Below are 14,833 nucleotides of genomic sequence, written 5' to 3'. Positions count from 1 at the left end.
GCATGTATACTTTTGTGTCTCACCTCCTTGGTTGAACCTCCTTTATAAGGTCGGTACAGGTTCAGCATCACAATAGCTCACGCCTTTGCATTGTGGCCTGGTATTCCATTTTGAGACTATCCTCCACAATGTTTGTAATCTGTTGCTGCTGCTGCTGGACATTTGGGTAGTTTCTAACTACAGCTATTACCAATATAGAGTGGTACAGTGTTCTAGCACGTCGCCTTCAGGAAACATACACACTCAGTTGTGCTGAGTATACACCTAGAGAGGGAATTGCTGGCGGGGGGGGGGGGGCAGGGAGTCCTACGCTCAGCTTTGGTGCATTCTGTCAGAGTTTTCCAAAATGCTTGCAGCAGTTTCCACTCCTCCTGGCAGTGCATGAGAGTTTGGGTGACTGTACACGCTACGAAGTCTATTTTGTCACAAGTCAAATATATGTGCTAATTCAAATGGAAATAATTGAGCCTTCCTGAGTAAGACCGAGCCTGTTTATGAAATACCCGGTGTGCCCGCTCCTAACTTCTCACTTGTTATGTAACCCAAAGCAGCTCGCTGACCTCCAGTCCTCCTCAATTCAACCAGTCAAGAGCCTCTGGGAAAACACTGGCCATTCATTCATGCGTCTAGCATGTTGTGAGTGTTAACAAATTGGTGTCTGCAAAACAAACGCAGCCCCTCGTGCCAAGCGCCCTGGTGTGTCTGATCCAGCGCGCCAGCCAGGGTGTGCTCTGCAGATGCGCCCTCATCAACATCACACCTCCAGGGCCCAGAGCACGATTCAGAATCTGCAAGTTTATTGCGCTCCCAAGGAAAACCGAAAACCAGTACGTTCGCCTGCGAATTTCGAAAGAGAAGGGTACTTTTCAAGTGATAAAGCACTTCCCAAGCACAATTCTGAGAGTTTGTTTTCTCTTAGTCTTGCCAACTGGTTTTCCTTGTAGAACTGGGCTTCCGTTTCTGCATCTGTAAAAAAGTGGGATGCTTGGACAGTTGCATAGAGGATCTATAAGCCCTGTCTAGATTTAGTTTCTACTCTAACGAACGTACAGAGCATTCGGGGGAGGGGCAGTTTACGAAGTGACAGAGTCCAGGCAGAGGGGAGCAGGGCCACTTCGTAAACTGCCCCTCCCCTGAGCGGACAGAGCGCTAAGTGCTCTGTGTATGGTGCCCTTTCTCAGGCCTTTTCTACCGGTCTCTCCAAAGCACCCCCTCAAGTAGTCTGGCATCTCATTTCTACATTCAGGAACATTCTGGTAACGGGGTCACCTGGGGCTCCCACCCAGCACAGCACATGGTGCTGGAAGTGGCAAGACAGGCATTTGGGCATCAGGGTGGCCCCTAAAGGTGAGCGGCTGGTTCCGGAAGTTGGGGACCCCAAGGAAGGGCACATATGATCAGGTACACGGCATCTGAGGATCTAGAAGTCCAGGGAGCCAAGAGTGCTGCGGGGACCCTGGCCAGGGTGGCGTGGGCAGCCAGGCTCACGGTCCCCACCCCACCCCCAGCCCACCGCCCTGAGCCCCCAGGGTTCGGGCAGCCCAGCCCGCACTGCTTGCTCACACCCGCCTCTCTCAGCGCCCCGCCCGCTCCCCACCTCCGCGCCCAGCTTCAGCCGCCGCCGCCGAACACCGGACGCGCCACGCTGCGCTGGGCAGCTCGGAGCCCGCGGGCAAGCGGTCCGGGAGAGCGGGGGCGGCGCCCAGCCCGGGGGAGGGAGGAGGAGGAGGAGGAACGCAGCCGGAGCGAAGGGGGAAAAGGAGGGCCGGAGGGCGCCCGCAGCCAGCCCGTCGCCGGGATCGGCAGGTAAGCACCCGCGCCCAGATGGCTCCGTCTGTCCCCTTAGACCGAGCCCAGAGAGCTGGCGACCGGCACCCGAGGCTCGGGACCCGGAGGGTGATGGCCCAGCGGGGCGGACGCTCCCTCCTCCTGGCCGCGGATCTGAGCCGGAGTTCGGGGCTGTCCCGAAAGGCTGAGGCCGGCCCGGCGACAGTGCAAAACCGTGCGCCCTCGGACAGAGGACTCTGGGGACGTAAACTCTGAGGGGGGGACGTGTGTATCCCAAACCTTTAAACCCACTCAGGCGCTCCCCACTTCTCTGGGAAACCAAGCCACGAGCCTTAACTCGTGGCGCGGGCCGACTGCGAGACGCCAGCTCCCGGGGACGGGGACTCGGTTTACCGCGCAGGGCAGTGGGTGTGGCAGTGCCTGTGGAGCGCGAGCGAGCAGCCCCAGCGCTGGCGCGGGACGGCTTGGCGCAGCACCACCTGGCGGGGTCCAGAGCAGGTGGCCCTGGGCGCGACGGCTTGGAGCCGCAGACCCGAGCCAGGGGGTGAACACCGGCGGTGGTCCGGGGCTCTGCGCACTTCGGCAGGAGCTTGAGTTCTGAGGGAAAGAAAGAGGAGCAGCCAGAGGTTTCCCGTGGCTGCCGCGACAGTGACACTCCTCAGCCTGTACTGTGCGCCCGAATCCCTTGAGGATCTCCTCAAAATGAGATTCAGGTTCCTTAGGTCTGGGGTGGGGCCTGGGCGTCTGCATTTCTAACCCGCGCCCGGATGCTGCTACCGCCGCCCATGGCTCACAGGCTCTACAGAAGTAATTTTTGTCCAACGGGCTGAAAAGCTTCAGATAAGTGCGAGACCGGGAGGACTTCACAGCTGCACCTCCACCCCACCCCCCCCCACACGTCGAAAGCAGTGCTGTTCACTTCATAGAAGTGCTTTACTTACCAGCTTTCCAGCCAGATACGCTCGCTCATATATTACAGCAGAGCTGGCTTCAGGAGCAAGCCAACCGCACTTGGTTTCATGCTGAAATTCGTAATGATCGTGGGCCAAAGGAACCGCTCATTCATTGTGCCCTGAGCCCCACCAATTCCGCAGTGGATCTGGAGAGCTCCCAGAGGTGGGTAAGGACCCCTTTTCCTTGATCAAGGGGTTCAGGCTGCTGGATGAAGTGAAGGAAGAGCAGCAAGGTGTCGCAGTAAGGTTATCTTAAGCGAGCCTGGGAGTATCACCCCAGTCAGACAAGGTATGACAAAAAATCTACTGCTCTTTAAGTCTTTTTTTTTTTTTTTTTTTTTTTTTTTTTTTTTTTTATTTTGACAGGCAGAGTGGACAGTGAGAGAGAGAGACAGAGAGAAAGGTCTTCCTTTGCCGTTGGTTCACCCTCCAATGGCCGCCGCGGCCGGCGCGCTGCGGCCGGCGCACCGCGCTGATCCGATGGCAGGAGCCAGGAGCCAGGTGCTTTTCCTGGTCTCCCATGGGGTGCAGGGCCCAAGCACCTGGGCCATCCTCCACTGCACTCCCTGGCCACAGCAGAGGGCTGGCCTGGAAGAGGGGCAACCGGGACAGAATCCGGCGCCCCGACCGGGACTAGAACCCGGTGTGCCGGCGCCGCTAGGCGGAGGATTAGCCTAGTGAGCCGCGGCGCCGGCGCTCTTTAAGTCTTAATAATGCATTAAGAGCTCAATTATTAATAGATAATATAATTAAGGTTGATGTCCAAATAATCCATAAGGTAATTGACAAGGTGCATTATTTCCAGAGGATTGGGGAGAGGAGACTATTTCGTGTGGCATAAAATTTTGTTTAGTTGCGATCGAAAAGGAGCTGGACATTGCTTGGTTTGGCTGCTTTTCCAGCTCCAACGCAAGGCTGGAAAATAGAAAGTGGCCAAACTTTGTAGCTGGTCGGGGGGATTGTTTTGCAGGGCCTCAGAGCCATGCCACGCCGGATAAGATTCCCTTCTGCTTTCATCATCCCCACATCCCGGCAAGGTAACTTTCATTAAAAGAGGGATAGAGCAGACGTAGCTATTGAAAAACACTGAAGTGACAGAGAGCCAGCCACGATGTTTTGTCTGTGAATAACTCTGGCCAAAAAACCAGATTCCAGGTGTGTGTACTTTTCTAGAAAAAAATGTTTGAAATACAGAAAAGGAAAAAAATGAACTCTATTTATGGATATGATTTTTGTTCAGCAGAGGGAGAAAGAGGTCTGAGAAGGAGTTTCACTGGCAGGTTTGGCAGGCAAAGGGAAGCCGCTGTGTTTTTGGTACCATGAACAACCTTCCAGAAATGGCAGAGTGAGTTTGCTCAGGTGTTAGGGAGAACCAGCAAAGAAGCTGACTTTCCACGGCTGACGGAGTCATTCTGGGCGCTCGGGGAGGGCCATCATGACCTATGTTCCTGGTGCTTTTTCTGCTTAGATGAAACCAACAGACACATTTTTCTGTTTTGCTGCCTGAGAGTGCCAAGTCACTTTCAAATACAAGAGGCAAACTGGGAAGAGCACTGCTGATTAAAAGGGAGACCGGGATGTGTTTCCGTGAGGCTAAGAGTTCTAAAGAGAGAAAGGAGAGATTCTAAGAAATGTGCTAAACATTTGGGGGGCATTATCACAAAATAAATTCCTTCAATCAGATAAGATTGTGGTGACTTGCTCTCACTTTGTAAATCTGTTTACTTAATTCTTCACTCTATTCATGTTTTTAATTAATTTTCTTTTTTTACTCTACTCATTTGAAAGGAGGCAGGGTGGGAGAGAGAGAAAGGGAGAGAGTGAGAGAGTGTTCCCATTTGCTGGTTCTCTCCCTATATTCCTGCACTGGCTTGGACTAGGCAGGGCTGAGGTCAGGAGATGGAAACTCAGTTGAGGTCCCCTGTGTGGGTGTCAGAAACCCACCTATTTGGACCATCACTTGCTGCCTCCAAGGGTCGGCGTTTTTGGGAAACTGGAGCCAGGTATCAAACTCAGGTACCCCATCCAATACAGAACACAGGCTTGTTAACTGCTGGCCTAAAAGCCTGCCCCTAGTTCATGTTTTTAAAATTCTGGTTTATTTGTACAGTTCTAGAGGTTTTGACAAATGCACAGTCACCACCATATCAAGTGACCACCACCATATCAAGACAGAAGAATTCCCTCACTCAAAGCAGCTGCCTCCGATTCAAGGTGGTCCATTCCTCCTGCCCCCTCAGCCCGGGAAGCCAGTGATTGGCTTTCTGTCCCTTGGAGTTTTTCTCTCAGAATATTTCTGTAAATGAACTCATGTACCATGTAGCCCGAGTCTGGCCTCTTTCCCCAAGCGCAGTACATGCGAGACTCATCTGTGTTCTTGTACGGCTCAAGAATCTGTTCCTTTTTATTGCTGAGTAACATTCCTCATTGTTTATCCTTGTGGCAACTCTCGATGATTATGAATAAAGGCAACGTAAACATTGCCATTCAGCTTTTTGTCTGAACACAGGTTTTCCTTTCACTGGGGTACACACCTGTGTTACCTTTGTGAAAACTGCCTCACTTCTCCAAAGTGGCAGTACCGCCCTGCACTGGGCCGAGCAGTGCGGCACAGGCACAGCTGCTTCGCCTCAGCCTCCTCCCCTGCACTTGATCTTGCTGCTTTGTTTCATTTGAGCCATTCGGGCAGGTTCGCTGTGGCCCCATTTCCTGCCTTTAGTTTGTTCTTTGATCATGTTGAACGTCTTCCAAGGTACTTTTTGGTCATTTGTGCATCTTTGCTTGTGAAGTGTCTTCTTTCATTGTGTTTGTCCAATCATTGAATCGTAAGAGTTCTTTGTATATCTGAATGCAAGTTTGATGTATTGCAAATGTTTTTAGTCTGTAGCTTACCTTTTCTTTTTTTTTTTTTTAAAGTTTTATTTATTTATTTGAGAGAGTTATAGACAGAGGGAGAGACAGAGAGAGAAGTCTTCCACCTGCTGGTTCACTCCCCAAATGGCCGCAGTGGCTGGAGCGGGGCCAATCCGTCTGGGTCTCCCACAAGGGTGCAGGGCCCCAAGCACCATCTTCCACTGCTTTCTCAGGCCATAGCAGAGAGCTGGGTCTGAAGTGGAGCTTAGCCTTACTACGCCACAGCACTGGCCCTTACCTTTTCATTTTCCTAATACTGTGTCTTTAAAGAGCACACATTTTTCATTTGCATAAAATCTTGTTTAACACATTCTTCTATGGATAGCATAGTAAACCATCTAATATTTGGCTACTCCACATTCACTAATATATTCTGTGCTCTCGTCTAGATATCTTATGGTTTTGTCATTTCTGTGTAGCTGTAAACTTTACTTCAAGCTAATTTTTGTATAAATAAGGGCCAGGGTTCATTTTTTCCCATATAGATACCCACTTCTTCCAACGCCATCATATTCTTTTGTCAAAAATTGATTGTATATGTGTGGGTCTATTTTTGATTTCTCTATTCTAGTCCTTTAATCTGTATACCTGTCCTTATGCCAATATAGTTCTATAGGTCTTATACATTCTTGTTAGGTGAATTTCTAGATTATTTATCTTTATTTTTATTTTTATTTACTTGAAAACCAGAGAATAGAAAGATCTCCATCCACTGGTTCACTCCCAAAATGCCCTCACCAGCCTGAGCTGGGCTAGCATAAAGCCCGGAGTCCAGAACTGAACCCAGGTCTCCCACGTAGGTGCCAGGGACCCAACTACTTGAGTCATCACCTACTGCCTCCAAGGATATGCATTAGCAGAAGCTGGATTGGAAGTAGAATCAGGTCTTAAAGGGCCAACGTTGTGGCGTAGCTGGTAAAGCTATTGCCTGTGATGCCGGCATCTTATATGGGCGCCGGTTGGTGTCTCGGCTGCTTCACTTCCAATCCAGCTCCCTGCTAATGGTCTAGGGAAAGCAGTGGAAGATGGCCCAAGTGTTTGGGCCCCCGCTACCCCCATGGGAAACTTGGACAAAGCTCCTCGCTCCTAGCTTTGGCCTGGTCCAGCACTGGCCCTTGTGGTCTCCTGGAGAGTGGGCCAGAAGATGGAACGTCGCCCTCTCCCCCTTTCTCCAACTCTTCCCCCACAAAAAAAAAGAATCAGGACTTGAACTTTAGCACTCTGATCTGGGCTGTGGATGTCCCAAGCAGCACCTTAAGTGCTGTGCCAAATCCGCCCCCCCCCCCATGATTTCTAGTGTGTAATTTATGGTTTTCAGAAATTATATATTTTCTCCCATTTTCTTATCATACTACTATTGAATGGGAAGCCAATTGAATTTTTTTGGCGAATCTGTCATATATTCAAGCTGTCTTCCTGAATGTTTATGAGATTTTGTAGTTTTTCTGCTTGTCTACCTTGAAAATTCGGGAAAACAATCAAATTGTCCGCAAATGGCCATAGTATAGTATAGGGCTTCTTCCCCATTCCTTGTCCTGCTTCCTGTCTCCCATTATATTTTTACTTTGTTTTATTTTCTTGTCGTACTGGCTAGGTTTCCCTGTAGGATAATGTTGAATAGTAGTTTTTGTCTTGGGTGAGAATACTCCCAATATCTTACCAGTATTAAGTAGTAGGGTTCTGGTAGGTACCCTCATTATCTTCAGGAGGTTCCCTCCCCCAGCTTTTAGCTTGCTAAAAGCCTCAAGTTTAATTTAATAATTTATTGTTCTGCTTGGAACTTTGCTTTCATTGGAAGCCTAACAAGTTTAAGGTCAGTCTTCCCACCCTTGAGATTGAAAATTTGATCTCCTCAGAGAGGTTAGTGTAGCAGTTTAATTCATTTCATTTTATTTAGATAATAAAGAGCCTATCTTTGAAGTTTTAGCATAGTGTTCTCACTTGGGGAACACTGAGTACAGTGAGGGAAGGAGAGAATAAAGCAATGGTGTATAACCTAGTCATGTATAAATAAGGTAGCTTTTTGTAGTATTTTGCAAACTTTTTTTTGCCCACCATTCACAAGAAGTGCATTTTATATTTTAACCCACCACAAACATGCCTATATGTAGTTGAAACAAAATCTCAAAAGTATATTTTTCTCTATGTCCACTGTATTCTGATATTTTCAGTTTTCTAGTATGTGTTCTGTTGCACATAGAAATGATGATCAGGGTCCCCTACATTGCTTTGACTGCCCTTTCATTAGATTACATGTCCCACCATTTGACATACACTGGTTGATAGAACTGTTCGTTTAGTTTTTGTGCCCCAAACTGTTGGACTGGGTCCAGGTCAGATGCTCCTGTTAGGAAGCAAAGTTAGTCCATTTATAATACCCTGGGATGACACACTTTTCTCTCTTAAAGGACCGTGTAGCCTCTAAACCAGTCTCCTCGCATGTACTGTTGGCCCCCACTGCAGAGCCAGTACATGCACCCTTGTAATTCCACAGCTCCGAACCTCTGACAACAACCTAGCGCACCGAGGACCCATCCCAGCTCCTCGGCCTAGCCTCCTTTCCCTGTCTTTCCCACGCACCTCCCAACACGCCGGCCTGCGCATTGCTCCTTGCCCAAACCAAGCACGTGCCTAACTCCCAGTCTGCATCTGCTGTGCTCCCTACCTGGAAAACCATTTCACCAGGGGGTCCCAGAATTTGTTCCCTGGTTTCCTTTGGGTTTCCCCTAACCCCCATTCTAAAAGCAGAACTCCGTACCTACCACTGGAAAGCACAATCCCTTTCGTTTTCTTCCTAACACTTTTACCTACTAGTATGCTATTTAATTGTTTTGTGTATTAATTCTATGTCCTTTTATTCCCCCCTACTAGAATATAAATTCTAGGAGGGCAAGGACTTTGCATGTCTTGCTCACCATTGTATTGTTAGGAACTAGAACAGTGGGACCTATTAGGAGCTCAATAAGTATAAGAGGCCTTCCAAAAGTTCACAGAAAGTGTATATTATGAAAAAAAAAACTGTGCACACGTAGTTTTTGCAGCAAAATAAGCTTATCTTATGGAATCTCGTAATTCCAGTTCCATTTCCCATCAACTTTTTGAAGGCTCCTTGTATGTGTCAAATGACCGAATGAATGTACCTAGGATCTAAAATAAACCAGATGCTAATCCTAAAAGAAATTCCATTTATTCTGCTTTCTGTCCGAGCATTGAGTGTATTTAAGTGTAACAGTTCATCCATGGACATACACTCTCCTGGTATCTACTGCCTTTCTGACTTTGTGGTAATGATGATGGCAGGTCCTGCTCTGACTGCTCTGCACATGTTAACTAATTTAATCCTGCCCACCTCTTGAGGCAGGCACCATCATTAGCATTCCACAGGGGATGAAACTGAGGCGCAGAGAAGTACCTTGTCTGCGATTATACAGAAAGCAAGTTAGCGGACCAAGGACTTGCATACCGACTGTTGGATTTCAGTGCCTGTGTTCCTAATCCCAGTGCTCCTAGTAATAGCAAAGAGAGTGAACTGCAGCCCTTCCTAAGCCTGCGATGGTTGCGACTCTTGTTTCCAGCATAGTGCTTCTCCGCTGGGGATGACGTTGCCTCCCAGGGGACACGCGGCAGTGTCTGGAGACATCTCTGATGGTTCTCACCGGCCAGGGCAGAGCTGCTGCTGGCATCTAGTGAGTAGAGGGGCAGGGATGCTGCCTACAATCCTACAATGCACAGGATCTCCGTCCCCACCTCTGCCCCAGACACACTGCAAATGATCTGGCCCACACTCTCCTAGTGCTACGGCTGAGAAAGCTTCCCTTAACACAGTGCTTCTGAAGGCTGGCTGTCCGTTAGCACCACTTGGGGAGTTTTAGAAATAGATGCCAACGTCGAGGTCCAGTTCCTGACCTTAACAAACCTCTAGTGCACTTTCATGCTTACCTAGTGGGTTTGCTTTTCCAGCCTCTGAAAGAGCTGTTTCATGCTTTTTAAACATTTTCCCTCTGCCCCTCCTATACCAGCTGTTGCTTGTTGGATGAGACGCTCCTCCTAAACTCCCAACATGCCCACGTTTGTGCAAACACTCAGTGCTCCCTAGCACTACACTGAAGAACACATTCTCTTCCTTTTTAGAAATTATTTTCAACCTTATAAATCAATTGTAAAAATGAAAACAGACGAAGAGCTCCATAAGCCCTTCATCCAGATTCCTCTGCCATTAACATTTTAACCCATTTGCTTTATCACTTGTACTCTGGCCCATGTGTGTAATTTATTTTTGGAACCATTTGAGGATAAGTTATATTTATCAGGACCCTTTACCCCTAAATACTTGGATACACACATTCCTTAGAATACGAATATTCTCTTACATGATCACAGTCCTGCCATCAATATTCCATTTCCTGATGTTGATAGCTACTGTTCTCTGATATGCCATTTGTATTCCGACGTGGACAGTAGACCGGACATCCTTTCCGGCATTTTTTCCTTTTAGTACAGGATCCAGCTGAGGGTTGCTACTGCGCTCTCTTTTTGTATTTCTTAGCCTCTATCAGTTAGGAACATTTCTGTGGCCTTTGTCTTTTATGACACTGATATCTGGGATGCATACAGACCATCCCCTTCTCCTTCATTTGGGGTTTGTGTGGCGTTTGTCGTGGTGAGATTAGGTTAGGTGTTTGGGGCCAGTGTGCTGCGTACCCCTTCTCAGGGTATCATGTCGTAGAGGCCCACAGGGCCTGCAGCTGCCTTACTGCTGAGGTTCGCTCTGATCACCTGTTGAGGAATGAGCTCATTTCTCCACGGTGTACATACTGATTTTTCTTTCCGAATCAGCAGTCTGTGGGAAGACACCAACATCCGGCTCCTCCTGAATAGTTCCCTCTAGGGTTAGCATCCGAGGATGATTTTACCTGATCCAATCTTTAAGACGACAGTTGAAGATAATGATTTTCCAACTCTAGTGTTCCTCCCCGCCCAGTTGGCCCACAGCAATAGCACCCCCCCCCATTTATTGATTTGTCTATTTCCTATTGAGATGAACTCATGACTTCCTATATTTTCAAAATGGTTTATAATTCATCACTGTGCTTAATTATTTTGGCGCTCAAGTTGTGAAAGATTGAATCCTTTTATCCTGCTTACCGCTCTTTCCTGCTTCAGTGAATTCCTCTCTTTTCTAGAGCATTCCCATCAGCTTACAGTCAAGCTCCAGTATCTGCAGATACTGCCACACGACCGCCACCGCCCACCAGCTGCTGGTCACCCTTTCTCAGAGGGTGCTCCAACTTGTCCTGTCTCATCCGGGTTCTGTGCTGAGGCTCTTGTCAGTCCTCAATGAAGTCCACATCGCCAAACACAGCTGTTGCTTCCCTGGCTGACTGTGCTGGACTTGGCAGCAGCAATCCACACAATTAGTCATTGCCTCCTTCTTTGAACACCTCGTGTGGCCTCGGTTGTTCTACAGTCTTGGTTTTCCTACTCCTGCTGGTAACTCATTGGAAGTCTTTCCGTCTCTCCCTCCTCTCCTCAGCCTACAAAGGTGGGTGTGCTTCCAGGGCACATACACTCTCTTCTCTTTCTCTGTACTCTCTGAGCTGACCCCATCCCAGTGCTGGGAACTCCAGCCTTGACCTCTCACACCACTCAAGGCTGAACAATCCGCACAGGTACCCAACAGGCATCTCAGCCTCAGTACTTCCAAGGCAAAAACTCGATTCACTATCAGCCTCATACAAACCCCCATTGTCTCCCCGTGACTCCCATCTTAGCCTATGACGTCACCTCCACTCAACTGTTCAAGCCCCACGCTGAGCCCATCAACAAGTCTTGTCTATCTGGAGTGTAGAGTATATCACCGGTCTTCCCAACGTCTCCCTACCCCAGCATCCTTTTACACCACCGTCCCCCTCTTGGAGGACTTTAGTGGCCTCCTACGATCTGGTGAGCACCTGGCAGCTAGAGCGTCTTTTCCGAAGCAGGAATTGCTAATTGGATCATGTCATTCCCTTACTGTGCCACAGTGTTCTGCATGTCCTGGCCTCTGTGCTCACCTCTGTGTGTTGCACACCACATCCCTTTTGATTCTTCCAGCACATCAAGCTCCTTTTGGACTTAGCACTGTTCGTTCTCCCTAGAATGTTCTCTTTGCCTCCTGTCTTTTATGGCCGATTTCCTCTTCAGATCTCAGTTTAGATATCGCCTCTTTGATGACCTGATCCAAAGTAGCCACCCAGTCACCCTATATATCACTCTTATCCTACTTTAATTCTCAATCATGCATTTATTATCTATTACTTTCCTTACTTATTTGTACTGAAGTTGTTTCTCTGTCCTCCTCTCTGCCTCCCCACGCTAGAATGTGAGCAGGGCCCACATGTTCATCCTTAGTTCCTAGGACAGTGTATGTATGATATATGAGGGGTATTCAAAAAGTTCACGAAAGACGCATGAGATGCAAAGCTATGCTGAATTTCAAATATTTTTTGTACCAAAATCAACATCTTTTAATTCCATCTTCTATGAAGCTTTTCAAGCCCTCTTGTATAGTTGGTGTGCAGTAAATATTTGATAAATGAATGAATGATGCTTTTAAACCATGTAACAATTTTTCAGACACAGAAGATACTCAGGAAATGTTCTCATTCTTTTCTGAGTACATTCATGTATCTAGAAGGTTCTAGTGAGGACAGTGAGCTGATAAAAAGCTTCATTTTTGTGTGTTTGGATCCTAATGACTAGCTTTTCTAGACAAGGAGGAATCACATTTTATCAAGAAAAAGTAAACAGTGATAGAATTCCAGGGATCACAAATGTCACATTTCTCCGGATTGGGGAGGCGGGGGGACTTTCCTAACTAATATTCTCAGATTCCAGAAAATCAACATGTTTATCTTGGGATCTAGACATGTAAATCTCGATGCTTCATTTTGTAGGCTTGCAAGTAGATTTGTAAGTGGCAAGAAGGGGCTAGCAAAGGAAATGGCAATCTTTTTTGCCTTTGTTTTTGGTGTAATTTAGTGTGTGCATTTCAGCAATAGCTGTGGCGTGAGACAAGTGATGGGTTGTGTATGTGTTACTGGGGTGGGAGAAGAGGACACTAGAAACTGTTTCACAGTACTTGATTTGCATCTGAAACTCATGAATCGAGCAGATGGGGAGAGGAGGAGAAAGGCTGAGAGGATGGATACTGAAGTGGTTTCCCTCTTCGGCATTATTGGAAGATGTGCTTGCTGTGTTTTTTGGTTTTTGTGTTTTTGAAAATTCTTGTAGTGGATTCTATATGGCACTAAAGCGTCCAAGAAAAACAGCACAAATGAGCTCAACCAGTGGTTTTGTTGTCCAGGTGATTAGTTTTTTGGCAGAATGTACGTTTGGGGGTATTTGGAGAAACCATTACCTTTGGTGCAGAAGGACTTGGTTCTCTAAACTGGACCAAGTCTCGCTGTAGTCACAGTTCACATGTGTGTCAAGAGCTGTGCAGCAGTGTTCACTTGTGTGATATTTATCACCCATGCATCAGTGAGGACCTTTTCCTTCCAGTAACCATCCTTGTGAAAGAAAGCAAGAATGGCAAATCATGTTTCATGAATTCTGTTTAGAGGCTTATTTTTGGCTCATCCATGAAAAAGGATCGAGTATGAATGCATGTATTTTTAAATTAAACTTCCATTGAAGTACAAATTATACACATTGGCAATGTACAACCCAGAGAGTTTTCAGACACTGGCATAGCTCTGCCACCAGCCCACAGATCAAGAATCAGCACACAGGAGCCCCCAGTCACAGCCATCCCAACTCAAACGCCAAAGGTAGCTACCATCTTGACTCCGATGGCATAGATGAATTTTGCCTGTTCTTGAATTCCATATATTTGGCACCAGGCCGGCTATCTTACTCTTTCCCCTAGATGGTGGAGACGTTCTGCCATATTGGGGCTCATCGTTGTAGCTGGCTCATCCACACTGCCGGGTGGTGTTGCTTCGTCCTTTCCACTGTTGAGCACCCTCTGGTTTGTTTCTAGCTTTTGGCTTTTAGGAACAGTGCTATGAGGAACAATCTCACATATCTTTTAGCAAACACATGCATTCGCTGCTACCAAGTAAACACCTAAAAGAGTTGTTTTAAATATATTTTGAATTGATTTCACATCTGTCAAACTCTCCGCTGAAGGCAGTTGGGATTAGTAGTCACCTTTGGACATGACTCTCGCATCAATACCTGTATTCAATATCGAGATCATTTTCCTACGTTCTGAATTAATTTTCAGCATCAGTTTTTCTTATACTTTACTACCCCCCCCAAGTATCTGTTTCTTTGATCATTTATTCCTTTAGCAACTACTGATATCACAATATCATTTTAAAATACCTTAAGAATCTTGGCTTGACTTGCCTTTTCTTTTCCTGCAAACCTCTCCCTACTCCACCCTCCCACCCCCACCTGTGATTTTGAAATGAACAACACATGGGGAACCATTGGTTGTTTTATGCAGCTACTGGGGCAAAGGTTTACCACCTAAACCACTTTCGAATGGCCCAGGCATATCCATCACTGCTTCCTCATTTTTCTAAGGAGAAAAAAGTGAAGAAAGGAGTAAATAAGGAGGTTTTCCAAAACCATACTGTGACTTGGTTGGGATTACACGCAGCCTGGCAGGCTGGGCACATAATACTTCCCTTCGTCTCTGTTCAGCAAACACATGTATCTGACACATTCCACTTGTTTTGGTGGGAGACAGACTCCCTGACTGTACTTTTCATGCAGCCAGCTGAGAGTGGGGTCATCTCCAGCTACACTGCAAAGCTCCAGGGCCCACGGATCTCAACGCAGTTGTGGGGTCCCAGGGGCTGGGGCTGGAGACTTCTGTATTTCAGCTCCTAGGTGCTGGCTGTGGTGCCCCTGGCGAGGGACCAGGCTTCGGTTTTTTCTCTATTCCTGGGGTTTATGTACAAACATGCCTGCCCCATGGCCTCTCCAGCCCTGCTCTTCCCAGAGGGGCAGCAAAGCCCGGCCTCCCCTCCAACCCATCAAATAGCTGATGAGAAACCACTGAATTCCCCCACCATGTGCCAGACCAAACACACACACACGCTAAGTCCCAGGTACTGACAAGAAAGCAGGGGTGGGGTAGGCATGCAGGCGTCCTCTGCTCTCTGCCCTGGCTACTTCCTCCTTCA

The 14,833-nt window shown here is 47.6% G+C and overlaps 1 protein-coding gene across 21 annotated transcripts in view; it reads left to right on the top strand.

Annotated features, from left to right (window-relative positions):
- The first annotated feature begins 1,613 nt into the window (after window positions 1-1,613).
- Window positions 1,614-14,833, top strand: part of ADGRG2 (adhesion G protein-coupled receptor G2) — a 102,170-nt gene continuing 88,950 nt past the window's right edge. For 13 of the 21 annotated variants that reach the window (XM_017349818.4, XM_017349819.4, XM_008272407.5 and 10 more), the window contains exon 1: window positions 1,633-1,806. The gene's annotated coding sequence lies outside the window, so the exon portion shown is untranslated. Of the gene's footprint in view, window positions 1,807-2,732; window positions 2,905-14,833 lie in introns of those variants that run through there. The other 8 variants (XM_089324148.1, XM_089324149.1, XM_089324144.1 and 5 more) reach the window with 5 other exon arrangements.

The sequence above is a fragment of the Oryctolagus cuniculus genome, chromosome X (assembly GCF_051225735.1).
Source record: "Oryctolagus cuniculus isolate XC-2025 breed Fujian yellow rabbit chromosome X, ASM5122573v1, whole genome shotgun sequence".
Classification (NCBI taxonomy): Eukaryota; Metazoa; Chordata; class Mammalia; order Lagomorpha; family Leporidae; genus Oryctolagus; species Oryctolagus cuniculus.
Note: the sequence above shows the minus strand (reverse complement) of the source record. Positions and strands in the feature narration are given on the sequence as shown.